The sequence below is a fragment of the Coenobita brevimanus genome, chromosome 35 (genome assembly GCF_032717465.1).
Source record: "Coenobita brevimanus isolate Jiangsu-jjx chromosome 35, ASM3271746v2, whole genome shotgun sequence".
Taxonomy (NCBI): domain Eukaryota; kingdom Metazoa; phylum Arthropoda; class Malacostraca; order Decapoda; family Coenobitidae; genus Coenobita; species Coenobita brevimanus.
The window spans coordinates 12,954,052-12,963,965 of record NC_136988.1 but is presented as its reverse complement, the minus strand read 5'-3'; positions in this window follow the sequence as shown (position 1 = coordinate 12,963,965).

The window sequence follows — 9,914 nt, the reverse complement described above, 5'->3', positions numbered from 1 at the left end:
TTCACTGAAAGCAGTGATGAGAAATACTGAGGTGAGTGTGAAAGTTAAGAAGTCACTGCATGATAGTATTTTGATCCCTACCCTGACACATGGAAGCAAGGCGTGGACCTTGCAAGAGGGGAACAAGTCAAGAGTGAGAGCAGTGGAAATGAGTTACTTGAGAGGATCATGTGTAGTGACATAGAGGGACAGGTTGACGAATGAAGAAGTGAGGGAACATTGTGGGGTGGATGTGGATGTGGTTGAGAAGTTTAGGAGAATTACACTGAGGTGGTTTGGACATGTGGAGAGAATAGAATGAAAGACTGACTAAGAGGGTGTATGCTGGTGAGGTGGAGGGAGGGAGAGGGAGGGGTAGACCAAGGATGACGTGGAGAGATGGAGTTGAGAGGTATATGAGGGAGGGGGGGGGTTAGTTGGGGGGAGGGTAGTCAAATGGTGGGTGACAGCGACTTGGAGGCGTATTGTCTGCGGCCACCCTTTGCGAGATTAGGGCGGCGGGCTATAGATAGATAGATAGATAGATAGATATATCACTACTACTTTTGGAAGTATGCGGCCTCTATATGCATTTGGCGTATGTGGGGGATACCCTCCATTCACTCATTTAAAGTAGTGTCACTCTCTTATGATTCTGCACAGGGTGGCAGACAAAATGGTTTCTTGTAGCTCCGGAAATATATTCTACCTTGAACTGTAACCATATTCTACTAAAAATACTAAGATTTCTAGATTTGTTCATAGTCTCATTTAGAAAGTTTTTCACATTTTTTTTAGTTCTTGATTTTGCTTTGTCTAACCTCTAGCGATGCAACTCTTGTAGCTTTTCTTTGTCATTGTGCTGCAATTTGTTTATGACTGTTGTACATCAGACACAGTTCCATGATATTAGAGTACAAAGTTACATAATCAGCAGGCTTGGAAACACAATAAAAATCACTGGGGCACTGTGCAATGTTTGCATCTCAGCCTCTTGTTGGCAGTGAAAGGAATACCTGACCAGAAATTTTGAAGGAAATTGAGAAGCAGCATTTGGGCATTTCAGAATTTGAAGCAAAAGTTTGCTTATACAAGAATTAATAATATAAGAATAAAACGTCATATAGCTATGCATGATTCCTATAGTGTTCATAATCAGGCAAGTGCACAGACTAACCCCAACCAGTGCCTTGCCCCAAGCATGTGCTTGACTGCAGCATGTACCTGATTGCCTTGTTAGAGGGAAGTGCCCCTTTTTGAAATATGGTTTGTTTTAAGCGTCGAAACACAACAAACTGCATTGCTGGGCCACTGCCCTAGCTAATCCATCATGCCCTTATTGATTGAAGCACTCTGAGTAACAACAGTACTGTACAATTACATAGTGAAGTCTAACACTTCATAATCACTTTGACCTTTTCCAGATGGTCTCTTGCAAACCACAACTAGGTTAGTGAAACATACAAAACATGGGTCCTCAGAAGGTTGTTGCTGCTTTAAGACAATTTTATCCTCGAAATCATCACACAGAAATGCTGAAAATTACTTTCTTACCATTCAAAAACGTTCACAGCGTAGGTTTAAATATCCTACTGCCAGAAAATCTGTTTCCTTTTGTTTGGGGACACTGGAGATAATTGAATGTGACATGAGTGAATATGAATCATATGCTAAATCTGTCATCATCATCATCATCATGACCTTCTTTCCCTCTAAAGGATGTGGTACAGTAGGGTCCAGAAAAGAATGAAAGCACGAGAGAGGGAGAACTATGAATATCACGTCCAGTGAAATGGGCCAGAAGCCAGAAACATGGCTCCACGTCGCAGGCCTGACACCTATCATGTAAAAGTTTTTTCGTTGCTGCAGTTCATATACTGTAGAGAAAGTCTGTCCATCGAACATCAGGTTTAACAAGGAGTGCCAAGCTTTTGTCATGATCTCTCTCTCTCTCTCTCTCTCTCTCTCTCTCTCACACACACACACACACACACACACACACACACACACTGTTGGATTCTCAGACCAGTAGGAATCCTGGACAAAAGTTCATTTCCCCCGTGCCCCTGATCACATAGTAGTATAATTAGGAACCTGTATATAAATCTGATTGCAGCATGTCGTCGACTAGGGGAAGATAGTGACTTGGAACAAATGTTAGTGTCTTCCTTAATGACCCTCGTGTAGTAGATAGGCATGAATGTAATTTTTGTTTCTCTGCAGGCTAAGCACGATGGAACCAACAGCTTGTCTCGTAGTGGTGTGTGAGGTAGCATGGGAGTGGGAGGGTATGGGTACTGTAGTGACTGAGAGGTCGCATGATGGAAGGGTTTCACAGACCACCGGCCGGAAAAAGCAGTTTTGTTTGATAACACTATTTTCACTCATACTTTATCATATGGCCTTGGATGAGAACACCTTTCGCCACTGGAAGTGTGGTTGAAAGTCCTTTAAAAACAAGTACTGTACATCGTTTTTATGCTAGCTACTCGCCATTCACCCTGGACTAGCCAATAGTGCGTCTTGGCAGTGTGTGCCTGTGTGTGTGTGTGTGTGTGTGTGTTGGTTGCGGCCAATGAGAATGTAGCTGGGTCGAGAGCCTCGCTTACTGATCGGCAGATCATACGTGGTGGCGTGTTTGATGAGAGTTTTTGCCGTGCCATTTGTCAATCCTTACCATAGTGCTCTTTTCAGAATGCAAAAAGGAATTCTCACTGTTTTATAGCCATCTTTTGCAACTTTTACAGAGTTTCGTATGTGAATAATGGGGTAACAATGTCCCGTCGTGCTGGTGATAGTGATGAAAGTGTGTGTGCTCAGGAATTGGTGATTTTTTTTTATTTTTTTTATTTCTTTTTTTAGGCTACCTGTATGACCATTTAGAGGGGGTTATAGCACATTCATATTTTTCTTACGGTACTTGTCTTCATTTTAATCAATGTTGTTTTTGGCTCAAGTAATCAAGCTTTGTCAGAAAACGGGTTAAAAATTCAGTTAAATTAAAAGAAATTTAGAAATTATAAAAATATCTTCAATTAAAATTAATTTCATAGATATGGCCAAAATATAAGAATCGCAATCTACACTAAAAAAAAACTTGCCTAGAAAGAAAATGAATATTCTGCCATCAAAATTTAAAAAGTTAATGTTGCAAGAATATTGCTGAACTTCGAACCTCTTTTCTGGCGTTTTATGGCTTGGCGTAAGACCACTTTACGACGCATGACCCCTCCAATGTACTCACCCCACATCCAATTGGATGCAGTTGATAGGCATCAGTTTAAGTATTTTGTAAGCCTGTCATGAGGCTACCTTGCCTATTTATAATTTGTGATAGCATGGGTATTGGTGGGTTATAATATGCATTATTTTAAGCATTCTTCATCCTCTCCCCATCTTCTTTTTCTTCTCGTCGTCGTCGTCGTCGTCGTCGTCATCGTTCTTCTCCTCCTCCTCATCATCGTTCTCCTCCTCCTCCTCATCCTCCTCTTCATCACCACCACCACCATCATCATCATCATCATCATTATTATCATCATCATCTCCTTTTTCATTTTCTTCTTCCTCATCACCCTCATCATCATCATCATCATCATCATCATCTTCTTCTTCTTCTTCTTCTTCTCCTCATCATCATCATCATCACCATCATCGTCACTGTCGTCATCATCATTGTCATCATCATCATCATCATCATCATCATCGTCGTCACTGTCGTCATCATCATTGTCATCATCATCATCATCATCATCATCATCATCATCATCATCTTCTTCTTCCTGTTCATCATCATCATCATCATCATCATCTTCTTCTTCTTCCTGTTCATCATCATCATCATCATCATCATCTTCTTCTTCTTCCTGCTCATCATCATCATCATCATCATCATCTTTTTCTTCTTCTTCTTCTTCTTCTTCATCGCCATCATCACCATCATCATTTTCTTCTTCCTCCTCCTTCTCCTCCTCCTCCTCCTTCTCATCATCATCATCATCATCATCATAATCATCATCATCATCATCTTCATCATCTTATTCTTTTTCTTCATCATCATCATCATCATCTACTTCTTCTTCCTCCTCCTCTTCCTCCTCGTCGTCATCATCATTATCATCTTCATCTTCATCGTCATCATCATCATCATCGCCATCATCTTATTCCTCCTCCTCCTCCTTATCATCATCATCATTATCATTATCATCATCATCTTTTTCATCATCATCATCTTCATCATCATTATCATTACCTTCTTTTTATTCTTCATCATCTATTTTTGCAGGCTCGCGATGATGGTGTAAACAACTTGCCTCTTGGCAGTGTATGTGGTGGCATGGGAATATTGGGTATGTGCACTGGTATCCAAAATCGTTGTTTTAGACCCCGCTGAATGCACGTTCGTCTCTTCTTCTCTTTGTTCTTTTTCATAATCTTCCTTTTGCAGGCTCATCATTATGGTGCGATCAACTTGCCTCTTGATTGTATTGGTGGCATGGGAGTGGGCGGGTGTGGTTGCTGTGGTGACCAAAATCCTTGCTGGACACCACACTGAGTGTACTTCCATCTCACTCATACCGCCATCAGCATTTGCTGCCTCCTCTGAGCTGAAGTGTGCCATGTACTGCAACCTGCGTCGTGCTATTCGGTACACCTTCAAGGGTTAGTAGACATCGGGTTATACTGCCCTCTGTCTGTGTACTGCTATATTATGTCCCTTTTTCCCTGGTCTAAAGTTATTGCCATCTCTACATCTTGAATGTTGAACTGTAACTCAGTCCACTCCTATTTGGCCTAAAGTTACTGCCATCTCTCCATATATAATGCTGAGCTGTGAAACCCAGCATTCAGTAAGGAGAGATTCGTCGAACCCATTCTCTGAACACTTTATACTGGTGTAAATAGCCATCTCTTCATTCTGAATGCTAAGCTGTGAGAATAGATAAAATTAGAATAGTGCTAGTCACGAGGTGCTATAGAAATGTTACAGAAATGCAGCATTGTTTTATTCTCTGTTAAGGTATTGCAACAGATTAAAACCAAGGTATTCTGTCAGTCATGAAAAGTTGATGTGGACAGATTGTAGAGTTACAGTATTGTCTTATTCTTGTTTGGGTGTGACAAGAAATTAACTTTAGAATACAGTGCTGGTCACGTGCTGTGGAAAGAATGTAATGCCCTCAGTACTGTGTTATTCTACCACTGAGTTGTAACAAAAGGTTAACACTAGGATGTTGTGCTAGTTTTGAAGAGGTGTTGTGGGAAGCTAGCAGAGCCATAAATTTGTCTCATTCTGTCAGCTATAGCAAAAGACAAGTGCTTGTGGGCCCTTCGGGCGCCTCGCACTTGCTCTTGCAGAGGGCTCTTGCGTTTATGTGCTGTTCTAGTGTAATGTTGTCACTTGGATTTTTTGCAGCTAACCAATTGATCGTGTTATTAGCAGCTTCGGGAGTGGAACCCAAGTTGTCCAAACGCAAGTCCGAAATACTTTAGTTGTACCTGTGGGCAAAAAATACTATGGAGATCCTATGCCGGGTGCCAGGACCGGCGTTTGCTGGTCAAAATGTGATCGCTTATTAAATATAGTAAAAGTTTTTCAATCGTGATGGGACCAATTTTTTTTCATATCAGCGAATTTTTTGCGATTTCTGTGCCAGTTTTGGTGCGATATGAATATGTAGTTTCGGCTGCCCTAAATACACACACACACACACACACACACACACACACACACACACACACACACACACACGGCTACTGCTATAGTATATTAGATTAAGAGTGAAGATGGTGATAGTTGTAAGAAAGTGCAATGGAAAGAGTATGCTGTTGAACTAGGTGAAATAAGTCACAAAATGACGAAACTTCAGAAAGTTAGCCTTATCATGGTTGAGACTGTGCTATCATTTTAGTTGATCTAACAGCATATGCTATTATTCAGTTAAATCATATGGGTTTCAGAACGTTATTAATGTCACTATTAGACACTTCACCCTGATGACGCATTGTAGTTTATTCTTGCTATTTCCAGACAATTTTATCAACATTGGCGAGTGTTTCTAAATAGAAGGGGACAGAGTTAAAATTAATCGACTGCTATGCTGCCATGTTTAACCCATCCCATCCCGACCACTTTTCCACCACTGACTCCCCCCAATCCCGACCATTTTAGGATTTTTTTTTTTTTTTTTTTTTGGCTCAAACCTTCGCTTTTGGTGAAAAACATCGAAAATTCATAGAGAAATTGCTCACCTGAAGTTTAAAATACTCATTACAGGTAGGAGTACCTCCTTACCTTACTGGGTTTTCTATCAGGTTGGCAACAAAGAAAACGAGTTCAATGGGAGGATAACTATTTCACACCACTCATAAACGGTATTTATTTATTTACTTGGTACGAATTTATATGTAGTACAAGAGTATATTGGTTTTCAAGCAGTAATATAGGCATTATAAGCATTGTTTCACTCACTAATACCTGACCTTTTTTTGCCACATTACCTGATCATCATTTCTAACTGTTTCTTCCTCTAATGCTATGTAAAGTTTGTCCTCCACATTGTCATTGATTGGGGAATCACTCTGGCCCTGAATTTCGTACCATGGCATGACATGGCTATACTGGCAGGGTCACTGATACCAGGTGAATTGCTGAGACAGTGGCATGTAGGGGAGGGGAGGAGGTCATGCTGGGTAAGGCATTGTCCCTGCCTGGCATCTTGTTGAGGAAGGTGTCACGTGTATACGTACCAAAAATGACTCACGAAAATTGAAAATTGTGCAAATTAGGGACCTTGCAATTTTTTCACGTTTATGGACCTCAACGGGATTGGCAGTGACAAAACGTGTGGACGTTAAAGAACGTCAACGGGACGCCGCGGGTTAATATCCAGACAATTTCTAATCATTTTTAGAAAGAGTTTCTACACTGAAGGCAACTGAATCAACAATAATCATCTGCTCTGCTGCTATTGTATACTATTTCAGGCAAATTCATCTGGTTTGATTAAAAGAAAATGCAACTAAACTGATGAATAAAAACATGGTGTGGAAATTTTTCCGTCACTGAAAGGTCCTGTGTGTGAATGGTAAATGCGACATCCTAGATATAATTGTCATATGCTAGAAACAGAGGATTAAACTGCAAAATGATGGTTTTAAATGGTTTTGAAACCCTAGATGTAGCACCTTGTTGCATCTGACATCATACACAGTTGTACTGTAAACAAAGTGCATAGGATTTGTATAAAATGGGATAAAATAAAGATTGTAATGTGTGGGGATAATAATCTATGAATTAAAATTCAAGAATTAGCATTGTGAAAGTGGAACTGTCCAGTAAGAAAACGGGACGAGGTCCAACAACATTAATAGTGGCATTGGTAGTAGTATTTATATAAAAATAGTGTAAGCTCATGAGGCAATGTTTTTGCTGTTAATTACATGAAGTAATAAACCATAGTTTTAATTCAGTAAATGATTAAAGTAGAGGCAGCAACTCCAAATGAGTCGAAACATCCACCAGTTCACATGTCCACATTGTGTGTGTGGAAGGCCAGCAAAAAATAATTCAGGAAGTCTTCTGCTATTAATGTCCTGGAAAAACACTACCTATGTGGTATTTATATGGTAGGTGGTAGTGACCACCATCTTCTCACTTAGTGTACTGCTGTCTTCTACTTTTACCTGTATCATTTTTTTCCCCTGTGTGCTCTCTTCTCATTCCCGTTCTATTTCCCTCATCTTTCCTGTCTCTTTTTATTACTCTTCTTTCCTTTTCAGGTGGCTTTACAATGAGTGACAAACCTAGTGATTTCCTTTAAGCCGGGAAATTATTTACAGCGCTGGGTGGTAACCATATAACCAACCCACTCGTATTCCCTACGTGTCAACAAGTGGGTTGGTGGAGTGCTAGCGCCCATCCCCGTAAAACCACTAACTCAAAAGACATACGGTCACCCTTTATGGAATTATGGCGTCTGACATTGAATAGATAGAAACATCACATCAGCAGTCTGCCCATCGTCGTCTACGGACCAACTTCACTGGACACCACTCTGTTCTAGACTCGAATCATTTGTGTAGTTATTGGTGGGTAACTTAGACTGATCTTGGAGAACTGAGAGTCGTTTAACGAGCTAGATTGGCTGGTTAGAATAAGTGTTGGCGTGGCTGACTGCATAATGGCGTTAAAGAAAAGTATTTACTTGTTGTGAAAATGAGTGATGTTACCGTATTCGTGCTTCAATATGGCAACGAGGTAATGTCAATGTCAAGATAGTGGAGTAAAGGTTTCCTCATCTTGAGTTGGGTATAAATATTACTCTTGCTGCATCATTTAGATTACGGATTACAACGATTCGAATCTGTTTCACATACTTAACGTAAATATAGGCTACATGCCATGTGAGAGAAAATGGACGTATCCAAGGATGTCACTGTATTTCTGCCGTTGCCATGTAGTATTTCTCAAGTGGTTTATAAACCAAGAGAATACAATAAACTCCTTTTTGTTTAAGCAAATTTTAATAAGTAATTTATAAAGATGTCTATTCAGCTATCAAAAACTGCTATGAGTCGTAAGCAGAGATGGGTAACGAGAACAACTAATTACTGTAAAGAAGCAGTCAGGCAACGCCGTTACAACAAGGGAATGAATAATATAACAGAGGCTGTCTGAACATGAATTATATACGAAGTTGGAAGCAAACATTCTCAGAGATAATGATGAAGCAATTTACAAAGTAGAACATCCTAAGTGTGTGAAAATCTTGGAAAATTATATTGTAAATGTGTAGCTGACTGAAGACCAAATAATTGAAACGAACAAGGAAACAGTATAAACATGCCAGAGAGCAACATTACCTAAGATTCCCTTCCAGAATTTGATGGTGAACAAACCTAGACTACATTCTCGAATGAGTTTAAGTATTTAGTCCATGACAGATCAGATCTATCCGATGTTAATAAATCTCTTACCTATTAGGGCAGGTGAAAGGCACGCCCTATAATCTGACAGGAGAATTGACTGTTGATGATAAGTATGAGATGACGTTGACTATCCTTAGAGATGAATATGAAGACAAGGAGGAGTCTATTACCAGATTAATGAAGAGTTTTATTCAGTTACTTAGTCCCAAGAATGACTCTGACTCTTTGCAAAACTTTTGGGTTGCAGTAAACTGTAATTTAAATTCCTTAGGAGCTTACCAGGATGTTAATGCATCAGGCTGGTTGCTGTCTAGGAGTCTGTCGATGAAGGTAGCTCCTAAAATCAAGAATTAATTACGTAATTGAAGCTCCAAAACTTTTTCTCTCGTAAAGAGATTAACGATAGCTTAATGCAACTTTGCAAATACCTACAAGAAAAAATTAAGGCTAATTAAGTAAAACAAAAGCTGTAGTAATGAGAAAACCTATTAACCAACTAGTGGTGAAACATAAATCAATGTCTATTGGGAGTATCAAGGGAGAAACTGGAACCTTCATTACACTCCATTTCACCGAGTCTGGCACCATCAGAGATGTCGTCAACACCTGTAGCATTGATAAAGGTCCTCCGTACTGGATATACCTTTTTGTGTTACCTTTATATACTGATTCTCAAGGTAATATATAGAGGTTTACCTAGTACAGAGGATTTACATCAACACTACAGGCGTTGAGGACATCAGGGTTGGTACCAGACTCGGTGAAATGGAGTACAGTTATGTGAAAACAAATGAAAAATTTGCTAAAACAAGAAATGGATTATTTCTTGGAAGTAAGTATGTAAAGGATTCCATGGTAACACCGATAAGAGTTGAGTCTTCTGTGGTGAACATTCTACTCTACATTATTTTGCAAATGTCCTGACTTAGTTTCAAGAATGACAAAATTAAAGGATATGTTTAAGCCCAAGACACAGATCCAGGTGTCTAAATCCAGTCGTCTATATA